The sequence below is a fragment of the Mustela putorius genome, unplaced genomic scaffold, assembly GCF_011764305.1.
Source record: "Mustela putorius furo isolate JIRA1106 unplaced genomic scaffold, ASM1176430v1.1 tig00003913_pilon_pilon_pilon, whole genome shotgun sequence".
NCBI classification, from domain to species: domain Eukaryota; kingdom Metazoa; phylum Chordata; class Mammalia; order Carnivora; family Mustelidae; genus Mustela; species Mustela putorius.
The window spans coordinates 9740873-9751541 of NW_025422060.1; the positions used below are offsets into that span (position 1 = coordinate 9740873).

Here is a 10669-nt window from a genome sequence, read left to right on the forward strand (position 1 = left end):
TTGGGGCATGTTTGCAATGTCCACGCTCCACACACGGGTGGCCTCTGCAGCTGAAACATGCTGTCCAACCCACGTGCAAACAGTTAACGTGAATAGAGGGTGATGGCGATTGAAGATATGGCTCTTGTACTGCACCTTGTGTGCCTCTCACTCCGTCCCCAAATCGGACTTTGCCACAGCTTCTAGCTCAAGTCATGGGACTTTTCACCTGCTGCTCCACAAACTGTCGCAATGGCTGTGGAACAGTGTTTGACCCCTTTCACCAGTTTCGAAGACCGGCCATTTCACTGGTTAATCTTTTAAAATACGGCAGACTCCCCTGCGGTTCTAACCATATAGAGACTTTTTAAAGATCTGAAGGAGACCTTTTAAGATCATAACACAAAATTGTTAATTTTTTCACTCTTCAAACCAGGTATTCTAAAATAAAGAGTGGCTTTTTTGTTTGGTATCTTGAAGTAGTAAACTGGGACCATAATTAAAAGTCCCTAAAAAATGAAAGATGTACCACACTTACAGAGTTACTTTAATGATGCCATAATTCCGTTTCAGAAAGACAGGAAGTTGCAACGCCAGTAAAGTGTCTCATGAGAAACCAAGGGCAGAATCTTGGTGTTCTGTTAGTCCTGATTCCAAAGAGGCTATCACTCATGATGGCTGAAATTACACAACCAGCTCCTACCAAGCTACTTGATAATCTTTAAAAAAAAAAAAAAAAAAAAAAAAAAAAAAGGTAAACAGACACAAAGGAGGTGTTAAAAATGTTTTGAAAATTTTCAGAACATCGGGAGACACAAAGAATTCCTCTTCAATAGGGAATATGAAATTTTCCAATACGGATTTTATGTGAATAGGAATAAAGTACTGTTTGAATACAGAATTGTTACAAAGAGGGGAAAAAATGTATTACTGTATAATTATATAAACATCTTGAAAAATGCATCATGCCTAATTAAATTCCATCCATTAATAAGGCAGTAGGCCTGGGGCTAGTTTGTACAAAAATGGCATTTCTGGTAAACACAATATTTAAAACACTACTCAAATACACAAGCTTGGTCTCATGACATAATTACGTGTTTTTAATTTGGCGCTATCCTTATATGATGCCAAAAAGAAAGCTACAAATGAACCATTTTAAGACACTATAATTTCCATACAGTAATGCCAAAAATAGAAACGCAGTACAAATATTTTCCTTAAAACTAATTTTGGATTTACCTGGCAATTGCATTACTCTCACCAGGATCCCAAACCCCTTCTGAAGTCAGGAAGTCAACAGACACGGTTCTGAGAGAGAAGGGCGAGTGTGATCCTGGCTTTCCTCATAACCTTGGGCAAGCTTCTTAATCTCTCTGTGCTTTAGTGTCTCATTTGTCAAACACTAATAATGCTACCTGCCTCAAAGAATCACTCGGAAGATGAAAGAAGACCACGAACACCACCACGTCTGGCGTCATAGTAAATGCTCAGTAAATGCCAGCTAATACTATCGACCCACCTCGGTGGAAACCATTGTCATCAGGACAGAGCACTTCTCTCTGACAAAAGGAAAAACACATTCCTCAAAAGCAGACGCATGGCAGGAGAGGAGGTAAGCTGCAAACACGTTCTGTGAAAACAAACAAAGCCAGACACCAGAGGCCACATCTTGTAGGATTCTCAGTGGATGAAATTTCTAGAAAAAGCTGCTTCTTCTAGAAACAGAAGAAAGGTGAGTAGTTGCCTAAGACTGGGGATGGGAACAGGAATCGGCCGCAAAATCCCCAACAGGACTGGGGTGATGGTCGTTCAACTGCATGAACCTACTGAAGACTACAGAGCCGCACGCTAAACGGGAGAGTTGTAGGGATATAAATTATACCTCAATAAAGCCACCTTGACATAAACAAGAGATATGTTTCCAAAGTGTTCGCACAGGCATTTTCATACCACTCCATGATTATAGCGAATTCGGATATTTTATAGAGTAGAGCAGAAATGGTAGAGGATGCGAGCAGGTCAAGGATCACACCCGGATCCCAATCCGGACCCAGCTTCCTTCATTTCAAGGCAAACTCTTCACTCCTCTCAGCGTCAGTTGCCCTATCTGTGAAAGGGGAATCATAATACTATTACTTTCAGAGGCTACTGTGAGAGTTATGTCATCCCCCCTCAGCCCCTCTGGGTTCCCCACATCAATAAATGGCGCCACCCCCTTCATGCAGTTGCTGGGGCCAAAAGTGTGGATGTCATCCATGGCTCCTCTACCTCTGGAATATTGGCTCCAATCCATTAGCGAGTCCTGATGGCTCCACCTTCAGACCGTATCAGGCACCCAACCACTTCTCACCAGTCCCATCCTAGTTCTTACAACATCCCTGGGGAATCACAAAAGCCTCCCCCTCTGGAGTCTCTGGACTTCCATTCTGGCCCCTCCAGAATTACCACTGCGCTCCAGGCCAAAGGGCTATGTAGAAAACACAAGGCCAGAGCCTTGTTCAGAGCCTGTTTAGAGCCCTCCCATGACTGTCTGGACCATGGCCTGCGGGCCCCACATGAGCCGGTGCCCACCCAGACCTCACCTCATATCCTGCCCCACCCTTACAACCAGCTCCATCCACCTGGGGCCCTCTTGCCCTTCCCCAAGAGCAGAGTCCTCTTGCTTCTAGGCTATTATTTGCACCTGCCCCTGTACAGACGGATGGGGGTGAGGCTCATCCCTTTCTTCCTTGAGATCTCAAGTGGTGTTGAAAAACACCACTTCGTCCCACTACCACACGCCAGCCCTTTCACCTGACTGGTTTCTTTATAGCTCTGACACTCCCTGGAATCACATACTGTCTGTCTTGCCACCAGAATGCAAACTCCACGCAGGCAGGGATTTCATCTGTCCTGCCCCCTGTCTCTGCCACGTCCCCCAGGGTCTGGCCCAGAGCCTCGCGCAGAGGAAAATTCCTTAAATACCTGCTGAATGAAGGAATCTCATAAATCACTTAGCATAATGCCTGCCACGTAAGAAGTCCTCGAGAACTGTACGTTGGTAATAATAAAAATAATATTATTACACTTACTGTTATTATATTTCACAGATAAGAATATGGAAGCCCTCCTAGGTCAACAGGCTAACCCAGGTGGAACTCTAAGTGTGACCCTTTAGTACTTCAAGAAGCCTCCTTGCCACGACCACATAGTAACACGTTCTCACTCCAGCAGGAGCCTAAAGGATCGTGCAGCTGATTTTCTCTGTCTGTTCTCTGCTTCCTCTGCCCTCAAAGATCCACCCCTGTCCTAAAAGTGTGGCCCGGGTGCCACAGAACCACAGGGAAATCCCTTGGATGACAACTTCTAGTAAGGGGGCACTCCATCAGCTATGAAGTGTGCAAGCTTCACTTCACCCTCATGACAGCTCTAAGAGGCTGATTACCCCAGTTTACAGATGAGGAAGGAGAAAAACAGATATAAATGACCTGCTCAAAAATCATACTTATTAATGGGGAGCTTGCATTGAAGATTCTGAAAATCTTAAAAATCTAGATCTCTCTCCCACACACACTCCACTACTCTGTGCATCCATTAAAAACAGCAAGAAAAATAAGAACCCTGACCACAGCTTTAGCTTTTAAATGACACTAAGTTATAAGGGAAAAGGATGTTATGAAGAAAGTCTTTCTACAAACACATATCCACAATGGCATTCTTAACTTCCTCTGGGACATGGAAATTTGAATTCATCCACATTAGACACTCAGAGACAACTTCTGACTATTCATACTGCAGGAGTTTATAAGGTGACTGTAGAGTTTCATAAACTCATTAGCATGCAACAGGCCCAGATGCCTGAAAAACCCAGATACAATGTGAGTTTCAACCTTAACTCTCATGGAGTGTGCTGAGTTTTAAATGTTAGTAATGACACAGAAAAGTTTACCTCAGAGTCACAGCCCTCTCTCCTATACACTTTATTATGACAAACCTTGTGTCCAAGAATATAACAGAACGTGTCACTTCTGCTATCAAAGCCAGGTTATCTTTACAACACTCCTGAGATATGATGGCGTCCTGAGGAGCCAGGGGAAAAGAGGGACTCCCCCCCACCCTTCCCTACATGTCTCTTATCAGCACCTTGGCACCACTGCCATTGAGTTACTAGAAATTGGAGCTATAACATTGTGGGCAATGGTACAACAGCCTAATGCCCATGTCTCAGGAAACGTGTGTTTGGGGCTTCGCGACCTTGCATTTGCCCTTGCCGTGCTGGAAGGTACATCTTACTAAGTTCACCTCCCACATGAGAAAACCGTAGCTCCCAGGGGTTCTGCGACTTGCTGCAGGTCACAGAGCTGGGGTCTGGATTCTGATTCACAGGGACCTGGCTTTCCCTGAACCACATTAAGAAACTCATCCCAGTTTCCACGCAGAAACACACTTGCATTGACATGCCTGAGTGGCTCAGTGGGTTAAGCCTCTGCCTTTGGCTCAGGTCATGATCTCAGTGTCCTGGGATCAAGCCCCGCATCGGGCTCCATGCTCAGCGGGGAGCCTGCTTCTCCCGTCCCCTCCTCTACCCCCACCTACTTGTGATCTGTCAAATAAATAAATAAAATTTTAAAGGAAAAAAAAAGAAAAGAAAGAAACGCATCCCATTCCCCAATCACACCCTCTAGTCCAGGACTGGTACTGAGCAGGGCAGTACCCCATAGACACGCCAGGACAACACAAGTCAGCGTGGACAACAAGGATGATCAAGAACCCTCCAAACTACATCTACCTACAACCAGTCAGGAAGCAGATGGCTGGACCCTAACCCACATTTTCTCAATCCTGTTTTTGGAGGAGACTTCACAACACAGACTGAACCCAGAAGGTTGCGTAGGTTGGGCATTGCCCCCCCGCCCCCATTTAAAACTTCTGGGTCTAATGACTGAATTTATGATTCAGCAGCATAAGCCGGAAAAGCACTGTGGACACCCCAGAGGCCCTTGATGTTTCATGGCCTCTAAAGGGCAGGAGATTTCTTTTTTTTTTTTTTTAATGGGTGTTTTCTTCACACGGCAGAACCCCGAGACTTCGCTGTGTGTGGGGAACATGGCTGTCACCAAACCATGACTCCCTCCCACTTCCCCATGCACACAGCACCACAGAGCACAGACTGTGGCTACGGCTTTTTAAGGCTTGGAGCCCATGGCTTCCCCTCCAGTGAAATCTAAATCTTCGGCAGAAGGACTAAAGCATCCACCTTGTGTTAAAGCAACATTCCTCCCTTTTTTCTGAACCTCTCCCCTCTATTTTCCTTCCTACAGTTCACCAGTTTGAAAAACATCAAGTAAGTCTTTCTACAAGTTCCCCACAAAAACTGTCTTATCTTCTCATTTGTAACAGAACTTCCGGTGGGCACAGTTGAGGTCAGTTACCCGTCCCCACCACGTGACACCAGCCCTCAGCTCCTGGGAAGCCTTCAGGACAGCTCAGGACCCCATGTCCCCACCACAACTAACTTCCAAGGGCCCCTACCCTTGAGGTTTACCTCAGCATGAAAACAATACCATAGTTTCCCTGTGTCTCTCAGACTCCACGCTATAGAAAGTGCCCCAACCCCTCAGCCACACTCTAGACAAAAATGAACAGTCCTGGGGCACCTGAGTGGCTCAGTGGGTTGGGCCTCTGCCTTTGGCTCAGGTCATGGTCTCAGGGTCCTGGGATCTCTGCTCGGTGGGGGGCCTGCTCCCCCCCCCCCACCGCCTGCCTCTCTGCCTACTTGTGATCTCTGTCAAATAAATGGATAAAATCTTTAAAAAAAATAAAATAAACAGTCCTCTCCCTGTGTTCAGCCACACCCCTACCACCAGGCTCTCAAACTGATCAGCCCTGAGCCAGTAGGCACATTTCCCTCCCAAGCCTCTTCACAGCCTTTAATTTCAGTCAGAAACCCAACCCCTCAGCTTTAGCTGTGATTTCCGTCATTCTTTCAGAGATACCTTAATTCATAGCTCTTATCGGGACTGTCCTTAAACAACTTTTTAAAAAATGTTTTTGAAAGATTTTATTTATTTATTTGAGAGAATGAGAGAGAGAGAGAGAAGGCACAGGCAGGTTGGGGGGGGGGGGCGTGCAGAGGGAGAGGGAGAAGCAGACTCCCCAGGGAATCTGAGGCGGGGCTCAATTCCAGGACCCGGAGATCATGACCTGAGCCAAAGGCAGATGATTGAGCTACTGAGCCACCCAGGTGCCCCACTCATTTAAAAACTTTGTGTAATTTTGAGAAGTTCTTTTTTTTTTTTTTAAAGATTTTATTTATTTGTCAGAGAGAGAGAGTGAGAGCAAGCACAGGCAGACAGAGTGGCAGGCAGAGTCAGAATGAGAAGCAGGCTCCCTGCGGAGCAAGGAGCTGGATGTGGGACTCGATCCCAGGACGCTGGGATCATGACCAGAGCCAAAGGCAGCTGCTTAACCAACTGAGCCACCCAGGCGGCCTGGGAAGTTCTTTAAATATCATCCTTGCCTGCCCTGCCCTAAGGACAGGGTCCCACCCCATCAGTCTTGTCAACTGCAATCCACCCCACGTTAGGCCACTGCTGGCACGGAAGGGACTCTATGTGAATGTCTGTTAAATGAAGAAGTGAATAAAAAACCAAAGTTTCCCCTACCAGTCTTAGAAATAGCCCCTATTAACCATGGCTAAATGGCAACTTCTACCAGCTTACCAAATTACTTATTTTACTGATGCAAAATGAAATCAATAATACCAGATGGGTAAAAGGGTAAAAGCCTCAGTTCCTTTTCAGCTGAGCTCCCTAAGTATTGAGCCTAAGGAAAAGTTCAAATGGATCAGGCCCAGCACTTTCTGCACTAGCAACGAAAGGGGGGAGAAAAATGACTTGCTTTCACGAAGGAAAAGCAAAAATAGGCCAAGACAAGGAAATTATACAAGAAAATGAAGCCTCATCAGGTCAACCCAGCACTACGTGGCCTGGGCTGTGCACAGACTTCTGGTTGACATGGTTGACACCCGTGCTGTCCCCACACATATGCCCGAAGTAAGTTGCAAAATGGGCCAGCATCCACAGCTACTTTCTTGAGACTTAAAGAGTAACATATCTGTCGAAGTCCCCAACATTATCTGGGGGCTTCTACCAATGCCTGAAATCTAGATCTTACTGAATCAATTTTCCTGACCCATTTTAAAATACATTCTGCACACAGAATCCTGCAGAGAAGAAGGTACAGACAAGTGTTATCATGAATAACACTAAAGCCACATTACTAATATACTAGGGTCCTTTTTTCCAGAGAAAAAAGTCTTCTACCCCTCAACCACTCCCAAAGAAAATCAGTATAAACCTTTTCCCCCTATCTTCTGACATTTTAAACAATTAAGTAAACAAAGAGGGCGCCTGGGTGGCTCAGTGGGTTAAACCTCTGCCTTCCGCTCAGGTCATGATCTTAGGGTCCTGGGATCAAGCCCCACATCGGGCTCTCTGCCCCTCTCTCTATGCCTGCCTCTCTGCCTACTTGTGACCTCTCTCTCTCTGTCAAATAAATAAAATCTTTAAAAAAAAAAAAGAAAGAAAAAGAAAAAAATGAATTAATAAATGCATCCACCCTACCACAGTTCGGAACAGGATTTCTCATAGCCCTTCTCTAAAACACAAACCAAGTCTCTATTGAAATACCCCAAGAATGGATCCTGCAGTCCACGGGGGCAAGAGGCTGCCTGCCACAAACAGCCGTATTAAGTCCACGACATGGGACCAACCCCAAAGTCTCCTCTCCTCCCCACGAAGTAACATTATAGAAAAAAGGCAAAGCTACTCAACTCTGACTTCTATTCCAGAGGGGCATACATTTTGCTTCCAGTGTTTCCGGTGTCCAAGGCCATAAGAGGGTTGAAGGACAATATCCAAAAATTCTGATATTTCCTATTTGAGTTTCTTTTGACTTATGTGCCAGGGTCCTCTTATTTCTGAAGTAACGCTGATCATTACAGCGGACAAAACTCTTTGCACCACATACTTCACACACAGACTAACAAGTCACCACTGTATCGCAAATGCTCCCTATAAGCCTGTATGCAGATTAAGGAGCCCCAAATTAGGAACAGGAACAAAGATTGCACCTGATAGTACAAAGCTACAACTTCCTTCTTGTAAATTCTTCTGACTTCCAAAAGTATTGCATCATCCTCATGCTCCATTCACTTCTACACAGTTGTCTCCAACATCTTTTTATTTTGCATGGAGTAATGAAGATGTCCAAAACTTTTACAAGTGGAAATTGGAGAAATGAAACGTCCAAAAACTTGACAAGTGGAAAGTAAGTGTATGCAATAACAAAAGCATTCAGGGCCAAATCTACGATTGAACAATGTGTTGTTTTTTGGCTTTTTTTACAGAACACACGCACTCCAAACCACTCACTACTCACGGGGAAACCCTTTTTTTCTACTTTCAGAAGTAAACACCTAGCTATAAAACCTCGGTCATTCCTTGTTCTACAAAAAGAGTGTCTTTGCATCACATACGTCTCCCCAGTCGCAGAATTTTGCTTTTTAAATATTTTAAAAGCTGAAGTATTTTTTTTTTTTTTAAATAGTCAATCCAAAACTACTCTTGAAATCTAAAGAACACAATCCCTAAAACTTTTCTGCCGCTTCATTCTTCCAAATTATGTGGAAGGTACCTTGTGTTCCCTATTTCTTCCCTTCCCCCTTTTGTATAAGTAGTTATTTTAAGGCTATAAGAAGATACACTTCAGGCGACTTGTTGGTATTAATCCTATGTGAAAGTGGCACCACTACTGTAGACTATGGTTATTCAATATATTTTAGTCTGATGCGACTCGTAAAGATCAAGAATCAGTAACTCCTTCCTTTATTCACACACACACATTCTCTCTCAAACAATCCCACCATGGCTGCCAAGCCATAAATCAAGCTAAGATGCCTTCATCCTTAGGGTGTGTTTGGGTGGTAGGCGTAAGTGACCTTCTTTTCTGTATTTTTTTCCATTTTATAATAAACATACATCATTCTATACTAAAAGTTTTCACCTTGAAACTACGAACCCTAAGAAATCTCCAGACAGGCACCTCAGGTACTATTTCAACTTAAAGCAACTCCAAAGTAATGGCCAGGCAAACGTAGTCGGAGGCAAAAACTAACATACCTGTTAGCAAGAAACCCTCAAGTTAAAGAATGGAAAGCCTAACAAGCCTCATCTCGTTTTTTATATTTCTCTTTAATACCATACACATTCTACAAATAAGTTAGCTCTACTATTGTTGACTGAAGTGGTTTTTGATGGTTTTTGGTTTTTGTGTATTTTTGAGGAAGGAAGGGTATGGTATCTTGATGCAGAGATTAAGATTTGCAATTTACCGTCTCGACAGGATTTCTCTCCAACATTTCAGAAGGGTCTGTTTCCCTCCCCTATGCAGCACGTCAGAACTTGGCCATACATAGCTGTGCCATCCCCAAGGGACCCGAAGATGCTTGGAGAGAAATTATGGGAACCCAATTTTTAGAACTTCTCGGGTTGCAGACGCCACCCAACATGCTGGGTTTACTGGAAGAGTGGGTACGTAAAGGAATAAAAAATGGAAAAGTTACTTGCAGACTGTTTGGAAACACTGCGACCGTCACCTTTAAACCAGCGGGACAAGCCCCCCGCAGCCCCTCCTTTGTCTGCCCAGGCACAGGCTCGCTCCAGCCCCGGAGCCAGCTCGACCACCCCGAGCGCGGCCGCGCAGCAAGGGGCGAACCGGGCGCCTAGGGCTCGGCAGCTGGCCGCGCGCGGCGCTCCCGGTGGGCAGAGCATGCAGCTCCAGACCGGGTCTCTCCATTTTCAGGGCCGAGGAAGCAACAATAAGCCGAGCGGAGCGGCCTCCTGAGCTCCCCTTCCTCGCGGCGGCACTCGCCTCCCCTGAGCCCCTCGGGCTGGGGGCCACCGCGCCGGGCCCCACCACGCCCCGACACCCCAGACCCTCCCGGGGCACAGCGCGGGGTGGCCGGGGCTCCCACACGCCCACCGCCCTGCGCGTCTTCCTCTAGCGCACGTAGGGACCCCCGCCCCACCGCCCGCGCCGCGCTGACGGCCGACCGGGGGGAGGGAAAGCCGGCGGCCCTTTCCGCCCTGGGGTCCCTCGGGCCAGGGGTCGGGGCTGAGCGGGCGGCCGCGCAGTCTCCCCGGCGGGTACCCGCCTACCCCGAGCTCCCAGTCTTTGTGTGCAAAGTAAGTGCGGGAGACGAACCTACCTCGGCGCGCTCACAAAGGCGCGCGGCTCCCTCCCCGGCGCTCGCTCCGGGCGGCCGCGGCGGCGCCCAGCGGCCCGGCTGCTCAGGGCGGCCCCGAGGCGGCGCGGGCGGCGGCTCTGACGGCAGCGGCGGCCGGTCCAGCACAGGGCGGCTCTTTCACACCCCGCGGCCCCGCGCATCCGAATTAAGCGGCGGGGCAGGGCTGGGGGCGGGGTGCGACTGCGGAAGCCCCGCCCAAGCCCCGCCCCGCCGCGCTGGCTGCGGGCTCTGCGCTCGGGACCGCGGCTGCCCCGAAGGGAGTGCGCCAGGCCAGGCGGGAGCTCGGACAAAGTCTGAGGTTTTGGTTCCGGGAGGTTTTCCTTCTGTTGTTTGAGTTTGGTTGGCTTCAGAAACTTGGAAAGAAGAGAGGGAAGGTTGGAAGAAAAATACTAAGTGTCA

At 47.2% G+C, this 10669-nt stretch overlaps 1 protein-coding gene across 3 annotated transcripts in view; it reads right to left on the reverse strand.

Moving 5' to 3' along the window:
* FAM107B (family with sequence similarity 107 member B) overlaps window positions 1-10315 on the reverse strand; it is a 75375-nt gene extending 65060 nt beyond the window's left edge. Inside the window, exon 1 of one of the 3 annotated variants that reach the window (XM_045069172.1) lies at window positions 10232-10315. The gene's annotated coding sequence lies outside the window, so the exon portion shown is untranslated. The remainder of the gene's footprint in view (window positions 1-10231) is intronic. The other 2 variants (XM_045069171.1, XM_045069175.1) reach the window with 2 other exon arrangements.
* Window positions 10316-10669: the final 354 nt, after the last annotated feature.